This window comes from Sarcophilus harrisii, chromosome 4 (genome assembly GCF_902635505.1).
Source record: "Sarcophilus harrisii chromosome 4, mSarHar1.11, whole genome shotgun sequence".
NCBI lineage: Eukaryota > Metazoa > Chordata > Mammalia > Dasyuromorphia > Dasyuridae > Sarcophilus > Sarcophilus harrisii.
In genome coordinates this window covers 13,887,887-13,906,225 of record NC_045429.1, presented here as the reverse complement: position 1 = coordinate 13,906,225, position 18,339 = coordinate 13,887,887, and the positions used below count along the sequence as shown (strand labels likewise).

Here is an 18,339-nt window from a genome sequence, read left to right as displayed (position 1 = left end):
TACAGTATATCATATTATATTATATTTATCATCCAATTTCATCAAGTCACTAACCTTCCTAGCTTCATTTTCCTTATTCATAAATAAGGAAAGTCCCTTCTGTGTTTAAAGTTGCCCTTTGAGGACCTCTCATATCCCTTCACCCTTATCCATCATGCTGAATGTTGAAAAAAAAAAAGAAAAAGAAACCTGAGTGAAAGGAAAGAAGAGAAGAAGATAAGTGGAGGAGAAAGGACAGGATGGGGGAGCCTATTGTGTCTTAGTTCTAGAGCTGAGAGGATCCTTGGAAGCCATTTTGTGTTACTTCACCATTTTACAGAGGACAAAACTGAGGCCCAGAATGCTCATGTGACTTACCTATGGTTACTTGGACTATAAGTGACTAAGCCATGTCTGCTAAATATAAATGCAGCATTATTCTCCCTGGACGACACAGCTCCCCAGTGCTGAAACAGAAAGAAGAAAAAGGGAGGTTGAAGAGCAGAAATAGAGGGGTGTTTTGGTATCAGAGCAGATTTATTTATTTTTGATAATTAGGGAAAGGATCCCAGGTTTGGAGTTAAAAGCACCTCCATGGTCATCTAGTCTAATCTTCATTTATTAGATAAGAAAAATAAGGCTCTGGAACTAAAATAACCTTCCTTACACAGCTAGAGTACATGATAGAGCTGGGATTTGAACTCAGGTCTTCTTTAATGCCTATCATAATAACAGCTAGCATTTACAAAATTCTTTAAAGTTAGTAAAACACTTCCCAACAGCCCTGGCCATTACACTAGTATTAGCTCCGATTTATCCTTGAGTAAACCAAAGGAGAGAGAAGTTAAGTGACTTGCACAGATAGGAAGTCTCTGATGGAGATTTGAACTCAGTTCTTGAGCTAAAGTCTGATTCTCGGTCTACCACAACCCACTAGATAATTATTAAGTAGTGGAGAAATTTAGAGGAATGGATCCGAAGCAAGGGCAGATTTTCTCCTCTCCAGTCTGGAAAGACATTATCATTAATATTTCTCCTCCATACATGGGAAGATGGGTTTGACCAATGGCATAGGGGAGAACCGAGCCAATTAGCATTTCCAACATGGCAGATCAGGAGCAGTTGGCTCCCTCTGTGACCCAGACCCTCATCTAAGTGACATAGCTTGCATCCACCAGGAAAATCAGAACCTGAAAACCTGTCCCAGTTCAGCCTGTAGCACCAGGTTGGGCCTTGCCCAAGACAGTCCATGTCTATGATTCAGTCTCTGGGGGCTGCTTCTGTTCAAAAATGGCTCTGATTGTGACGTCAGCTGGACCCCAAGACTGAATTATAGCCTCACATTCGATCAAGGATCATCTATTATCCTATATATTATCCATCACTGCTACTCCGCTGTTCAGAAGACAGAGCCGGCAGCCATACCATGTGTGAACACCTGAGGTGCTTTAAACCTATCAATAATCAACACTGTGAACAAAAAGATTGGGTTGATGGGAAAAAGGAAAAAGAAAGCAGAATTCAACAGTCTTTCTAATAAATAGTAGCCATTGCAATTGTTTCCTGCTGAATGCCCCCCAATTCAGCTACCCTCAAATTTATGCTCCCCCAGAAGGATTTAGCTTGGGATATATCCTCCTTTAACTTCCCCAAACAGAATAAATTATATCCTAACAGATTACTGAATACTCTATGGTTGACATAATAAACACTAAAATCCAGCCTACAGGAAATGGATGAATTTGTGGGGCTTCCCATATACGTGTCCGTATTTAATCAGAAAATTGCATTCAATTCAATTCAGCAAACATTAGCAGCCCTGGAAAGCATATTAATTGAGGTTTACCATCCGCCAGATATATTTATATACGCGTCTAACTATTACAGATGTGAAATATTTCAATACAAATGCTCTTAATTATCCATTAGGGTTTCCTGCCCCCATCTAGTAGCTTTTCAATAAAAATGGGGAAGCGATACTTATTTAGGGCCTGTTAGGCCTTCTTGGAAATTCATTCAAAATATGAGATGTGTGTATTTCCTTTCTGCTTGTAAACTGGATTGAGTTGTACAGTTAAGTGCTCTGAATGGGCTCACGCTGTTATGTTGATGGATGAAGGCTTAAGTAATTGACATCTAGTGCTCTCCTTAATGCCATTAGTCCCTAATTTCAGAGGTTAGAATAAATGTAAAGCATTCTTTTATTGAGTCTGGGTTCTCTAATTAAATCGAGCGCTGGGCTTTTCATACAATAGCCCTTGTAAAGACTATCATCATAATGAAATATATTTACAAATCAAATGCAGTAATGAGCAACTGAGTTTATTAAAATGCAGCTCCTTTTCCAAGCTGGCCAGGGAAAAAGAGATGAACCTTTGCTGATGACGGGAGCCTGCTCTCAGTTTATTCTCACTGCCTTTAATTGTGTCACTAGAGTCTAGCTGTGAATTCCTTCAGTCGATAGGTCATTTGGACGGGCAAATATTTACTCAACTTCCTCAAAAATGTTTGGTCGGAACGTTTGCTCAGTTATGACTCTTCTTCTCCCCTGGAGTTAGCCCAACTCATCCCTTCTTGCATGAGCGAGAGAGCTCTGCCTCCATCCCCAGTCAACCCTTCAGCCAAAGTGCTCCAGTTCTGTTGAAAACCGAATTTATTGAACCTGAAAACCTGATTTCAAACATCAGAGGATTTGATATGAGTGTTTCCCAAACTAATTTGACTAGAGAATAGTTAGAGACTGGAAATGTATTCATATTATCACCTCACATCTAGTAAGTTAGCAAAAATATGCTGAGGAAACTCAGCGTTGGACGTTGATGAAGGGGTGGTGGGAAGAAAGACTCCACTGCTGGTGGAACAGGGGATTGGGTTTAATTATTCTGGAAAATAATCTGGAATTAGGCAAGAAATGTTACCACGTTGTTCGTATCCTTTGACCCACAGATCTTGCCCCTGGAATTGGATCCTAAAGAGTTTATTGACCAAAAGGAAATGTACAAAAATGTTCACAGTAATAATAATTGTGATAACAAAAAGCTGGAAATGAAATATGTGCCCAGTGACTGGGGAATGACTGAACAGATGGTGGTTTAATATATGTAATGGAATATTATTGCTCTATAAGGAACGACAAATATGAAGAATTCAAAAAAAAAAAACATGGGAAGGCTTGAACAAAGTGATAAGAGAGTGAAGAGAAGCCCAAAAAAAAAAAAAAAAAGAACACACACACACACACACATACACACAAGACATCAAAAATGTGAATAAAGTCAACATGGAGAGGATGGAAACCAGTTCAGTCACTATTAGTACTATCCCCTGTAAGTTAAAGAACTCATCCTTCTTTGCTGTTAACATTCAGTAGATTGCTTTTGGGGTAAGGTACTTTTTAAGGGATTTTGAAAGAGGCATTAGATACAAATACAAATTAGAACAAGTACAATCTATGCAAACATTGTGTGTATGTATTTTTTGACCCATAAATGAAGATTCATGGAAGATAATGTCATGGAGAATCCATAAGATAAAAGAGACTTGAATTAATGTAGAAGAAGGTAATAAGTGTGTTTATTTTCAAGCTGGAAAGTTGCCTCATATCTATTTTTAATGCATATACATAGATTGTTGGGCCTGACATTGGGAACACCTGAGTTCAAATTTGACTTGGATACTTCCTAGCAGTGTTACTTAAAATCTGACTGCCCCAATTTTCTCAAATGTAAAATGGAGCTAATAATAGGTTCTACATCTCTGGGTTGTTGTGAGGACAAAAAAGATAATATTTGTGAAATGCTTAATAATGTCTGGCACATGGTAGTTGCTTAATAAATTCTTGTTCCCTTTCACTTACCCATATGACTTTCTTTTCCCTGCGTCCATGTCTTTTCACAAGTTATCTCCTATTGCTGGAAGGATCCCAACATCTTCTCTTAGAATCCTTGTTTCCTTCAAGACTAAATCAAGCTACCAGGTTCATGGATCACATTAAGATAAGCATGGTGTCCAGAAAAGAAGGGCTGCCCTGCCCAGACCATAACTGGATGTTATGTACGTGCAAAGGAGATCTATCAGTAGATGCCTTGTACTCAGGCCATTTGACGATGGTTCCTCGAAGGAACTGGTTGAAGAAACTGGGAGTGTTTTCCTTGGAGAAGAAAAGAGTGGAAGAATAGAATGGAGTATGATAGCTATCTCTGAATATTTGTAGGAAGTAGACTTGTTCTTGTACCTAGAAGGCAAAACAATGAGGGAAGTTGTGTAGTTACTGTCTAAAGAAAATGTCACTTGCCATTCAAGTTGTCTGAAAAAGAAATGGTCTTCTTTGGAGACAATGGGTCTCTCTTCCTTGGAGATGCTCATACAGAACCCGAATCACCATTTCTTGGAGATAGTAAAATGGGGATTCCCTTTCAATGGTGGGTTAAACTGGATGGTCTCTGACGTCACTTAAACCCTAAAATTGGATGAATAGTCACTGCTTTAAGTCTATCAAACCCAAATTCTTCTTCAGAGAGGGGTGATCCTGAGGGATGCCTGATGCCTGAGGGATGAATGGAGGCTACTGGGGCAGAATTAATCTCAGGGACTTTAAAGAGAAACTATTCTGGGATAAAATAAGAATCCTGTAATTTAGTGGAAAAAAATCAAAGGACTGGTCACTTAATCCTTTGAAGGTGACATGCAGGTTCCTGGCGTTTCTTCATCATTTTTCTCATGAATCTTTATTTTATTTCCTTGTAATGTATTTAAATCTGGTCCCTCCTTTGAAGACAAACTTTTTTTGATATGAAAAATTATTGAAATTCTGGTTGTTTTCATAAATATATGTTTATTGCATTAATTTAAAAATATTAACTTTCTAAGCAGCTTAGGTTATGTCCTTATAAAAAAAGTCTCCTCACCCTTCAGGCAAATCATTTCCCTTTCAGGGGCCACAGTTTCTTTTTCCATAAAAGGAAGGGGTGACTTCTGAAGTCATTTCCAATTCTAAATCCAGAATCCTAGGATGATCAGTCTCTACATCATTCTCAGCAGACAGGGAGGCAACATAGGGAGGCAACTTCAAATTAAGTGGGAGATTAGGAACTTGGAAAATTTGAGCAAATAATTTGAGTGTAGGGACCCAAATTTTAGAAGTATTTTTCTAGCCCATTAATAACAAAATTTTTTCCTTCTCTGTGCTTTTTTTTTTCTTATCTAAAGGGGTAAGATCAGGTGATCTGGAAGTAGAAGGGGATAAAGAACTTAGTCTGACTCTCAAAAAGGAGTTACCTAATTGGTACAATGGATGGAACAGTGTCTGGATTTAGAAAGACTAGTTCAGATTTGACCTCAGACACAATAAGTATAAGACCCTGTTCTGATCATTTAGGTTCTTTCTTCCTCAGTTTCCTCACCTACAAAAATCAATTTGCTACAATTGTTGTGAGGACTAAATAAGAGAATGTTTATAAAGCACTTCCTAAAACTTAAAGTGTTATTGTGAATGCCATATCATACGAATGAAGAAGTATCCCACCCTAGACATCCAAATGGCACAGTGGAAGTCTCGGATTCAGCGTTTGAATCTTCTTTCTGACCTTTATAGCTCTGGGGACACGAGGAAATTCTTTTATCTCTGAAAACCTCAGTTTCCTCATCTGCAAAATGGGAATAATACTTATGCTGCCTAACTTCCGAGGGCTGTTAAAAGGAAAGAAAGCGCTCTTGAAAATTTCAGTGTGCTGCAGAAGTAGGATAAATTATTAAGGAGCAGAGTCAATATTCACCACCACCACCACTCCCTATTTTTCTGATTTAAAATTTCTGTCTTCAAATCCAAATCCCTGTCAGATGTAAAATGATGGTTCTCATTTTTCTCTTTCTCTCTCTTTAAAGCAATTGCTAGTTTTTCTTTTCCCACGAGGCCATCTTTAGCCCGTGCCTAAACACACCGACTCAGAAAACAAAGCATTCCAGCCACTCTTGGACTCCATCCTCCAACACCCATCCCTGAGCCTTGACCTCCCCGGAACCCTCCCTTCCCCGGCCAGACTGACCCACCCTCCGGGTATTAACTTAAACTGGTCTCTCCATCTAGGAAAGCAGCCCTCACGGGTAATAGGAGTTAATTCTTATTGGGCTCAGACGTGTTCTTGGCCCTCCACAGATTCTTATTCATATTTCTGCCCCGTTTGGTGATTCTCAATCGGAGTTTTCTAATAACAGATCATTTCTTTTTGTCTAACTTTAATCTGGTCCTGTTTGACAAGCGCCATCCTTTTCATTGAAGGGTAAGACCACTTAAAGAAAGGCCAATAAGCCTTTGCACTGCTCAGCGGGCTCGGGTGATTTGTCACCCTGCGCGGTGGTGGTCACACCAATGGATTTATCTCAAGGTAAATGGAGATGCTGAGACCCGGGACCCGGAGCTTTGATTAAGGCCCCCTTTTTGTAGTGTTGATAGATGTTGCTTGTGTTTATCTATTTGAAATGCCACTAAATCTGTGAATACAATGGGAAAAGAGAGTACTTTGCTGCTGAAAACATATTAGTGATTTATGTTTCGCTAAGAAGTACAATAAAGAGACAGAGGCTATTAAGGAGAGCTATTTTCATGAGAAATAGTTCAGCTTTAAAACATTATCAACCCCACCTTGATAGAGACTTCCATGCATGCATAATCATGTTTACTTAGCCCTTTACTTTGGCTTCATAGACACAGGAACACCGGGCCCTGCTAATATGAATAAGTTAGTAAGCAGAATATTTACAGCGGAGGAGACGCCTCGATGGACTGTTGAGACATCACAATGGAGCGGGGAGACGTTCTGCATATTAATTTTCCTCTCCGAGGAAGGGGCTCCCCACCTACTTAGCCAGGTCTCTGGTAGGTTTTGATGGACTTCAGCTTGCCTTTTTTTTTTTTTTTTTTTTTTTTAATAGGACTGCCCCGATGTCTATGGGATTTGGGCCCCCTGGCTCTCCCCCACCCGTCCGTCCGCCCCACCCCATAACATTTTAGTAGAAATAACCGGTGGGATGACACGTAAAGATGATAATACATGGATATAACTTATCACATGCATCAATGTCATCAAGACGGCCCCATTTAAATGAATAGGGTCAGATGAGGGTGCTGTATCACCCTGCCTCGTGTGACAGTTACAAATGCATAACCTAGTCTGCATAATAGGAGTGTACAAACCGGCGGAGATTTGTAAACTTGGTTCATTTCAACCAGAACTGACCCACAGGAATGGGAAAGATAAAAAAAAAAATAAAATAAAGAAAGAAAGAAAGAAAAGAAAAGAAAAGAAAAGAAAAGAAAGAAAGAAAGAAAGAAAGAAAGAAAGAAAGAAAGAAAAGAAAAGAAAAGAAAGGGAGGGAGAGAGAGAGAGAGAAGGCAACCGAGCTGTCTGTCGGGAGCTAAATGATTCTGTATTTCCCTGTTTAGCAAAATCCTAATGAGCTTCCATTTCCTTGGGCCTGACTGGGGACCACGGACCAGAGACCACCGCGAGACAGATGAGCTGCTGTTTATGGACAGAGCAGGCTGAAGTAGGGGGTGGGAGGGGGTTCACGGGCAAGGGCGAGACGGCCCCGCCGAGGACCCGGGACCACGCCGGGCCCCGCTGGCCGGGCCGAGCCCGCGCGCCCGCCCTAATTAGGTGTTTGGGTATTTTGCGAGCCGGGCTTATGATTTATTGAAATGTTCCCAGAATTTCTCATCGCAGCTAATGAACAATGGTTGGGGGGAGGAGGAGGGGACGCCGTAGTGTGTGTGTGTTGGGGGGGGGAGGTGTGTATGTGTGTGTGTGAGAGAGAGAGTGTGAGTGTGCGTGCGTGCGCGCGCGCGCACCTGGAGCGTGCAAAGGAGCCCGGTCAGGGACGTTTGAGCGAGGCGCCGGCCCCGCCCGGGCCTTGGCAGCGGCCGCAGCCGCCCAGCCGAACGCCGGGATCTGGCCAACACCTGCACCTCATTTGCTTTGCCGAAGCGCCATGCCCCGTCTGCCGCTGGTGAGCTCTCCCTCTCATCCTTCGGCTGATGACAAGTTATTAATTACGGCCATTAGCGGCGGCAGCCAGCCCGAGATCTTTGCTGCTCTCTGGAGGTGAGAACCTCGGCGCCCGGATGCGGGCGGAGGAAGGATGGGAAGCACTGGGGCAAACAGAGCGACAATCTGCCCAAAAGGGATTGTGAGACGGTGAATAATTTATTAGAAAACATTTTTCTTTGTCCTTCCCACAGACCCACAAATCGTCCCTAAGCACTCTTTACCAGCCTTGCAGATAATGTACTTACACATCTCACAGCCTGCTAAATAGACTGAACAGGCCACGGAGTTCACCTCCACACCGCAGCCTCCCGGCACCCGGGCACACGCACCAAACGGCGGCCTGTTCTGTCGGCCGAGCGGGGCTGATGGGACCGCGAGTAATTGCATCCAAATGGAAATGGTACAATTAGGGCCAAACGCAATGGATGGCCCCTTCTCCTCCCTCCACACTCCCGACTTTTATTTCTCTATAGTTTAAACCCTCCTGTATTGAGTTTGTCAGTTCCTGGGCACATGTGCCACAAAAGTCTGCGGGCAGACGCGAGCCAGGGGAAGGAGAGGAGGGATGGGCTTCAAGGCGAAGAGAAGGAAATTACTCCGGCCTTCCCCAGCAGAAGACTTTGAACGTGACACAACAAGGTGGGGGGTGGATCAGAAAGGGACGCCAGAGGTCATTTATTCCACAATATTGTTTTTGCCAGGCCCATCCAAGCTGCCCGAGGCCCAGGGAAGAGGATATTAGTCGTGATTAGAGCCAGAGGGTCATATTTTCAATTTGCCTCGGAGTCACGTTTGCCTCCAGCTCCAAGCCACAGCCTAATTTCCTCCCAACACAGACTGCGGAGTCTGTGCTCAAGAGCAGCACAACTTTACAAGTGCTAATGGCACAGCGAGAATGTCTCCCTAAGTATATCCCTGCTTTTTTTTGGGGGGGGGAGGGTGGTAGGTTGTTAGCCTGGTAGTGCAGAGGAACGAGATTCAGTTAATTCTTCAGCAGCTACTTATTATGTACCTGGTCTGTGGTTGGCACTGAGCCACAAGTGAAACTGGTCCTGACTGCAAGGGGCTTAGATTCAATTGGGAAAATGATATGAGCACAATGAGGTAAATACACACATACATACACACACACAAAGTAATTTCAAGAAGCAGAAGGGTGTTGACACACGTGGCATTGACTATTAAATTAAAGATGGCCCCGTTTTTGTACTTAAAGCTCTTTATAATTTTTGAACCTTCTTATTCCCCTTCCATGAATCCTGGAAGATCTGAATTTGAATCCAGACCTTCCAGGTTCCAGATTTGTTGCCATAATACCTCTCTATTTTATCAGTTAATATGGCAGTAAAGATATACACGACTATTTTCTTTGCCACTGCACCCTAGGCCACTGCACGGGGCCTTTCCGTTTGCCTGTGGCGAACCCTTCTGGATGTGCTGTCTCCCACTTAGAATGTGAGTTCCTTGGGAATGGGAATGTCTGATGTTCCATTTGGATCCCCAGCACTTGGCACATAACACTTAACAAATGCTGTGGATCAACTGAGATAACATGTAAAACACTTTGCAAACCTTAAGTAATTATCAAAATATGATGATGATGTCATTTATTCATCATACTTTACTTTGTATCACATGAGTTCTGTTATCTGGGGGGGGTGCTTATCTATGGCACCCCTGCTTCAATTTGTCAATGGATTCACAGCCTCCCAGATGCTGGTATTCCTTCCAGTGATAATGATTCATGCCTTCTCATCCTCTTTGTTTCTGGGCTATGTCTTCCATTGGACGCTCGGTTGAGTCACCCAACCTGTTGGAGTGAATCATACCATTTCTTGGTTCTTATTTTCCTTGAGTGGTTGGTCCACCTCCTTTGTTGACCACATGACTTGTGGACTGATGATATCTCTTCCATCATATTTTTTCTTGAGGGTCATCTCTGCAAAAACATCACAGCTTATTTGTTCCAATCCAGTACATGTCCACTTCTTTATAAGTCTAATGATCTTTTGATTCTTCAGAAAATATGACATCTTGGGCAAGACTCAAAGCCATCATGGGAGCATTGATTAAATTTAATTTAATTTAAAAATTAAATAAAGAGATGGGGTTTTGTAACAGGGAGCAGCTTTGTATCACTGAAAACACAATACAATTTCCCAAATGGAATCCAGTTCACTCTCTCCCCACTCTTCATTAGACCATAGAGATAGAGGCCATTAAGTCCAATCCTTCCATTTTATTGATGAGGGCCAAGATTATGTTATTTTCCCAAGGTCATACACAATTAATAAGGGTCCGAAGCAAGATTTGAACTCATTGCTTCCTGATGTCAAATCTAGTGCTCCATACACAGCAACAATAGCTGCCTATTCAATTTTTAAAAAGAATTTTTAAAAATTAATATTGTTGTCCTTACATGACCTAAATTCCCCCTGTTTTTTCCTTTTCCCCCTTTAAAGAGCCATTCCATAGAATATATTTTAAGGAAAAAATCAGCAAAACTGAGCAGTACCTCAAACAAATCTGACATTAAACACAATGTTCAATAACAGTGGATTACCACTCCCTTAACTCTGCAAATAAATTGGGGGAAGTTAGGCATCATAGTGGACAGGGAAAGAGACCTGGTTACTTAACCTCTTGGGGCCTCAGTTTCCTCATCTGTAAAATGAGGATGCTAGTACCCAACTCCTAGGACAGCTGTGAGGATAAAAATACTTTGTAAACCTTAAAGTGCTATATACATAGTAACTGTTATTGTCATATCTCTTCTCTGAGTCCTAGTTTATTCTTTATAATTTTACAACATTATTTTTTGTTGTTACATATCTGTGTTCTTTCCATTTACATTGTTATAATTATTAGGTACATTGTTCTCTTGGCTTTGCTTACTTCATTCTGTATCAATTCATATAAATCTTTCCAGGTTTCTCTGTATTTAACACCCATCTTTTCTTACAATAATCTTACCACATATATCACATTTTATTTAGTCATTCCCTAATCAATAGGTATTTACTTTGTTTGCAGTTCTTTGCTACTACAAAAAGTACTACCGTAATATATAGCACCTCTTTTTTGTCAGTGATATCCTTGGGATACATGCCTAAAAAAATGGAATCTCTGGGTCAAAAAGCATGGATATTTTAGCCACTTTATTTAATGTAATCCCAAATTCTAAAGAGCCATTTGCCCAGCTGGTTATACTAACTTCCAATCCTACCAATAAAGCCTTAGTGTGCCAGTGTTGCCTAGTCAATGTTAAACATGGGTCATTGTTCTAGGGGAGTATCTTCCCAACATATAGCTGCTCAATGCATTGGCCATGAAACTGTTGGCCATACTCAAGTATGGATTATTTCATTCTTTGTGCTTGCATCCCCAGGCCTAAGATAGTGCCTGGCACATAGAAGGCACTTGATAGCTACTTTTTGATTGATTGATCAGTTGGACAATGGACATTCATTTTGTTTTTCCAAATTGATCTTTTTTGAACAACTATGGGTTTTATTGAGGAGGTCCTATGATCAACACCATGTCAACTGCAAATAGAAGCAAAGGGAAGAACTCTTCATCTGTCTATAGAGAATCCTTATTCTGCGGGCCTCGTCCAGGGCATTGTCCATGAAAGTGGAATGTGTTTTTGGCAAGTGTAAGAGAGGCCAACATACCAGTACGAATAGAGATTGGGAGAATGAACTCAGAATTTAATACACGAGCAAAATTTTCCTCTTTTTTATACTTTTTATACTTCAATTAATATTAATCTAAGGGATAGTGTGTACAGTGCATTAAAGAACTGGTCCTAAAGCCAAGAAGTCTCAGTGCTCCAGACAATTCTCTAAGACAATAAAGTGCTGAAGACAAGCCAAGTGACAATGGCGAAGAGAGAGTCCTCATCCAGGAGCAGCCCATGCTAAGGAAGTCAGAATCCTCATCCTTTGTCCCATCCTTGATATTAACTAACTAGGAGTCATTATTCCAATAACTGCTTTTCAAGAAATCATGGATAATCTTGAAGTATCCAATTGACATTGCCATTCCTCTGAGCTAAGTAGTGCCAATTTCAAGGTAATGGCAGAACCTTCTTTCTATGTAATGTCTGGGTTAGCTTTCTGGAGGATCTCTGGACGGGCCTTGGTCTTAACAGGAGAGTTACCATGAGGATGGTCAGGGATAGAGTCCTGAGTCTGGAGTCTGGATCCTAGAGTCTGGAGTCTGGAGTCTAGAACCTAGAGTCTGGAGTCTGGAGCCAAGAGTCTGGAGTCTGAGCTCGAGCTCCCACACTCACTCACTTTCACTCTCCAGTCTGCTTATTTCAAGTCCTCTCAGCCCTTAAATACCTTAGTACAATTGCATCACAACAGCCAACTGTAGCATCATTACCTCACCATACTAAGTACTAAGTATATGTGAACTAGAGAACTGTTATCTCATCAGTCACACTGAGTAAACACCCTGTTGTAAGTATCCTTGTTTCAAGTATACTTCTCCAGAGTTCTGGCCCTCTATAAGTCGAAGATCATATTCCATTTATTTTCTGTGTATACAGTTTCTATGTACAGAGACAGCATGTCTCTCCCATTAGTAGGTGGGACTGTGTTTTTGCCTTTTTTTATATCTCTGAGCTTTGCACGGTGCCTGGCATATCATAGGTGCCTAATAAGTGTTTATTATCTGAGGAGTAACAACACAAATTTACCAACACTTCCATGTGAATTAGCTTATCAGATCAGTATTATTTCTTATCATGAAGATTTGTAAGAGGTTATAAATTTGTAAGGTTATAAATTACTGTCCAAAAGTAGGATTTGTTGCTTTCTTTTCTGGTGAACCCTTCTTTTCCAGTGATCTTCACACAAATATTGAAGGACCAGTTAGTTGGTAATTATAGTGGATGTTCTTTTTTGTTTGCTTGTTTTATATTTCTCTTTTTAATTTTTTATTAAAGCTTTTTATTTACAAAACATATGGACGGATAATTTTTCAACACTGATCTTTGCAAAACCTTGTGTTCTAAATTTTCCCTTCTTTCCCCCCACCCCCCTCCCCTAGCTGGCAGGTAGTCCATTACATGTTAAACATGTTAAAGTATATGTTAAATCATATAGATAATATATATACACATATATATGTATATATATACAGTTATCTTGCTACACAAGAAAAATTAAATCAAGAAGGAAAAAAAATTAGAAAGAAAACGAAATGCAAGCAAGCAACAAGAGAGTGAGAATGCTATGTTGTGTTCCACACTCAGTTCCTATAGTCCTCTCTCTAGGTGCAGATGGCTCTCTTCATCACAGGATTATTGGAATTGATCTGAATCATCTCATTGTTGGAAAGAGCCACGCCCATCAGAATTGATTATCGTATAATTTCGTTGTTATACCAGATATTCTTGAACATTTATGTATGAACTAGATGGAAACCCCTTCTAACCCTGAAATTCTGATCCTTCATAATTTGCCTACTTAGAAGTAGACATAACTCCAGTGGCTCTAGAATCTCCCTGATTTGGGGAGCCTCTTTAATGATATAAATGATACAAATTGTAATCCATCCATTCCTGCCTATCTCCTGAGGAGTCTTGTCTTTTTCATTCAAGTTGCCCACAGGGGTTTCATCCAATGTAGCCATGGCCTTCTTCCCCCCTTCTTCTGACATTGAAAGTATGCCAGTAGAATAATCTGATTGTCTACTGATCCCCCATCCTCTCCACAAGACCAACCCATCTTTTTTCTCCAATGCATTTCCCTTGTTATTTTCTTTGTTACTCTTCCTTTTCCTCATCAGAATTCATCATTGGTTATAAATGACTTCCTGTTTTCACCTACTATGTACTTCTCCATTGTCATCTGTGTGGTATTCATTTTTTAATTCTTTACAAACTATTGCATTCCCTGCCCTATAAAAGCACCAGTGGGATGTTGAGTCCTGCTTTCATGGGAAGTTTAAAGCCCTGATTAAAGATTCATATGATAGGTCCATCTTGCAGACAAAGAAACTGATTCCAAGAGGTTAAGAGTCTTGTCTATGGTCACAAAAATAGTAAAACTTTGAGATGGATCAAATTCAAGCTTTTCCCAATTTGCTTGGCCAAGCACTCTCTTCACTGAGTTTCCCAGTTCTCTTTAAAAGACCTTTTCAATTTCCTAAAGATAATCTAGCCCACTTAGTCCTCTTATTCAACTCTAGACCTAACTCCTTGTTCATTAAAGCATCTCGCCCCCAAAATATATCTTGATATGAATTTTATTGTACATTAATAGGGGAAAAATAATGGAGGGCTTTTCTTTCCTGTTTCTCCAAATGCCTCCTCAAACTTTCACCTGAGCCATGTGGGGATGAGCTGACAGGTGGGACTCAAGAGACCTGTTTTAACTCTTACCTTGTGCAGTCAGTGATAAAATAGTTAAGACGGTGGCAGCCCATGGCCCTGCTCGAGGTTTGTTTGTTTCTGTAGCGATGAATGGAGCTTCTGTGAAGAGCAGCCTGTTATTTTAACACCTCATCTCTCGTTTGACGCTGTGACCAGTTCGCATGTACACAAGACTTTCTTCAGGGAGATTCCATCTGTGTTTCCTCACCTGCAGGTGTGGGTGCTTTAATTAAAAGCTCTCACTAAGATGTTGTTATTTTGTGAAAGGATGTGAATTATAGCAAAGCCTAATTATGAAGGATAATTAGCAGCCAGGCGTCCCACCAGTTTGCTCTCTTGCATACACGCTGTCAAGACAAGACCCAGAGAGCTTGATCCAAGGGAGAAAGAACTGTGGGCTTCCTTGGCATTCTCCCAGAATTCCAGAGGTGGTTTCCTAAATTGTTGCATGTGGTCTTGGAGTATTGTATGTTAGATGACAGCAATGGTGGCTTTCTGTCAGCAGGATTGACACTAGAGTTCCTAACATCATTACCTTAGCTTTAGTTCTGGAAGGGACCTTAGAAGACACAGAGTCAAACCTTTTCACTTTACAAATAGGGAAACTGAGGCATAGTATGTCATGATAAGATCACAGGGTTAGGGTTGAAAGGGTCCTTAAAGGCCCATGAGTCCAACCATCTCATTTTCTGGAAGTATATAAAAAAACCAAGGTAATGGAGCTTTCTGGGACACCATCCATGTGGCCCCATCCACCCTTACTTCATAAGGAGTCTATTGAGCCTCCCTAAGGATGCAATCAAATGGTCAATGATTTAAAGCTAGAGACCGTCTGGTTTAATCCTCTATTGATATGATTGTTCCCAAGTCACATGGATTACAAATGGCAGAACTGACAGGAAGTCAAGTTCTCAGACTGCAATCCAGGGTTCTTTCCACACTCCCCATTGGCAGATTGCCACCTAACAAAATCAATCTCTCCTCACCTGACGTTCAAAGCCCTTTATACTCAGGTTCTTGCCTTTCTTTCCAGACCTATTGTTCACCACTGCCTTCATACCCTTTGCATTCTATCCAGAGCTGTTTCCCAGAATTCTCACTTCCATACCTACTCACAATTCATTCTCCATGCTTATGTAATGGGGGACATTGGTAAATGAGGGTTCCACCATTGGGCACACTCAATATCCACAGAGGCTCAATGAACCTGCCTCCAGAAATGTGTACTAGAGATACCCTCTGCTTTCTGTCAGCCATCACATAGCAATGAAGTCTTATACAGAGCCAGAACCAGTGAAGGTTCCTAGAAGAGAGAGTGAGCCCAGTCAGAGCTTGCATTCCATTGGGGGCTCTCCACATGGCCACTGCTCATACTCTGAGGACTGCACCTTAATTGGCCCTGCCCTACCTCAGTATGTCTGAAATGTGCCACCTTCTCATTTCTGTTTTCTTGGCTTTTGGGGGGAATCAGCTCATATACTATGCCTTAAAATAAGCTTTAAAAACTTCTTGTTAATCATCTCTTTCTCCTCTAATTGTCTTCTATTAGGACCTTAGATTCTAATTTTGGAGCTAGAAAGGTCTTTAGAAATTATTCTGGAGCAGCTAGATGGCACAGTGGATAGAGCACCAGCCTTGAAGTCAGGAAGACCTGAGTTCCAATGTGATCTCAGACACTTAACACTTCCTAGCTGTGTGACCCTGGGCAAGTCACTTAACCCCAATTGCTCAATTGCCTCAGCAAAAAGAAAAAAGAAAGAAATTATCTATTTTAAGGGGTAGGTGGATGGTACAATGAACAGAGCACTGGTCCCAAAGTCAGGAGGACCTGAGTTCAAATTCCATCTCAGACACTTAACAAACACTTCCTAGCTGTGTTACTCTGGGCAAGTCACTTAACCCCACTTTCCTTGCCAGAAGAAAAAAGAAATCTATTCTGGAGATTCTCAAAATGCAATTCTTAGACTCCTGGGGGGCCCCAAAGACCTTTTCAGGGTGTTCACAAGATCAAAACTACTTATGTAATAATACAAAGATACAATAATACAAAATACAATATTTATATGGTAAATATTAATAGATATTAACCACATGACAGTATATAGTCTTGTCATAGTCCTTTTTTAATCTTAAACCAATCAGTTGTTTCATATTCACTTCTGTTAGTTTTTGGCTTGCATACAGGTTCCTCAGGGGACAAATAAGATCATCTGGTCCTTCCATTTCTTTGAGGATTTGCTAGATGTCTTTGTGATCCACACGTTCTGGGAAGACTTTTGAGAATCCCTTGGCCAGCAGGGAAATGAAATCAATCAATGCTTGAACAAATGCAAACTCTTCATTGGAAGGTCAAATACTGGAGCTTGAAGCTTAAACACTTTGGCCACATAATGAGAAGATGGGACTTGTTGGAAAAGATCCTAGTAAAGGATTGAAGGCCAAAGAAGAAAAGGATGGCAGAGGAAGAGATGGAGAAATAGTATCATGGAAACAATGAACATGAGCTAGAACAGCCTTTGAGAGAAAGTGGAGGAGAGAAAGGCCTGGTGTGCTGTGGTCCATGGAATCATGAAAAGTTGGACACAGTAGAATGATTGAACAATAACAAGATTGGTTGGGGCCAATTTCTGAAGGACTCCATGGAGCCACTGCAGTTTAGAGGGTAAAGGAGTCACATTGTCAGATCTGTGCTTAATGAGAATCACTTTGGCAGGAGCAAAACTAAATGTGAGCCATCGGTGAAATGTGGTTATTAAAGAAAGAAATCAAATTTAATGAATTTCCATATTAAGTACCATCTGTATACAGAAAAATGTTCTCTATTCTGGATTTAGATACATATAAAGTCTAGCTAGGATACCATGTCATCGCTCAAAAAGCCGCCAGGCTACAATGGGGATAAAACTCCAGTATAGAGAATGATGATGCACATGAGTACACTGTAAGTCAATGAGAAAGAAGCAGAAAAGGCGCTAGGAGGGAACTTAGTGTTGTAGTTAGAGCCTTAGACCTAGATTCAAATCCTGTCTCAGATACATGTGGGTCAATCACTTAACTTGTCCCAGTCATAGTTTCTCATCTATAAAGTAAAAATATTAATAGCAGCTATTTTACAAGAAGGATCTGAGGACCTGTTTCTTTTTCTTTAAGCTTCATTATCCCTCATTCCTTTAATTGATTCTCACATGGCACATTCTCAGTATTCCCACTATTTTCAGTTCATCAATGCCCTTCCTTAAATAAGGCACTCAACACTGAACCCTGAAGTCCAGAAATTGCCTGATGTACCTTTCCCTCTATGGAAAGTTAGCTTACATTGATCTGTATATGTTCTGTACATACCTAGCCGTTTAAAAATTGTCTCCTCCATTGATATATATGCCCTTTGCCTCTCAATATCCCCAGTGTTTAGCATAGTACTTACACACAGTAGGTGCTTAATAAATGTGCCTTGCTAGATCGATAGATTGATTGACTAGAACAGAAGTCAAAACTTTCAACTTTCTATCCCTGAACACTCAGACTCTCTTGATTAAAAGCATTAGCTTTGTTAATCACCATATTATGGTACTAACTCATATAGCTCTTTAGTCCACTAATGGCCATAGCTCTTTTTTCCACAGGAACTATGAAAACTTATTTACCCTGTAATACACTTGAGAAGTTGATTTCTGAAATCCAAGTAAGACCTTAGATTGGCTCCCATTAAATTTCCTCTTATTAGATTTGGTTCCAATAGCTTAGTCTGACAAAACCTTTTTGGCTCCTGCTCTGTCGTCCAATTGTAAATTCTCCCAACATAATTCCATCCGCAAATGTGACAAATATGGCATCTTTGCCTTTTTCTAAGTCATTGGTGAAAATGTTAACAAGATGGCCACACATTGTATTCTTTAGCAATGTATATCGGACATGCACGGTGACAATATT

General features: G+C 40.7%; 2 long non-coding RNA genes across 2 annotated transcripts in view; both read right to left on the bottom strand.

Annotated features, from left to right (window-relative positions):
- Nucleotides 1–6,706, bottom strand: part of LOC116423533 — a 31,931-nt gene extending 25,225 nt beyond the window's left edge. The window contains exons 1-3 of the long non-coding RNA XR_004234143.1: nt 6,620–6,706; nt 3,836–4,213; nt 358–446 (exon numbers count right to left, since the gene is read on the bottom strand). This is a non-coding gene — a long non-coding RNA (uncharacterized LOC116423533). The remainder of the gene's footprint in view (nt 1–357; nt 447–3,835; nt 4,214–6,619) is intronic.
- A 2,896-nt stretch (nt 6,707–9,602) lies between these two features.
- Nucleotides 9,603–12,505, bottom strand: LOC116423732. The gene is made up of 2 exons (XR_004234242.1): nt 12,187–12,505; nt 9,603–9,963 (listed from the first exon to the last, which is right to left on the bottom strand). It is a non-coding gene; the product is annotated as an uncharacterized LOC116423732 (long non-coding RNA).
- Between the last annotated feature and the right edge of the window lie 5,834 nt (nt 12,506–18,339).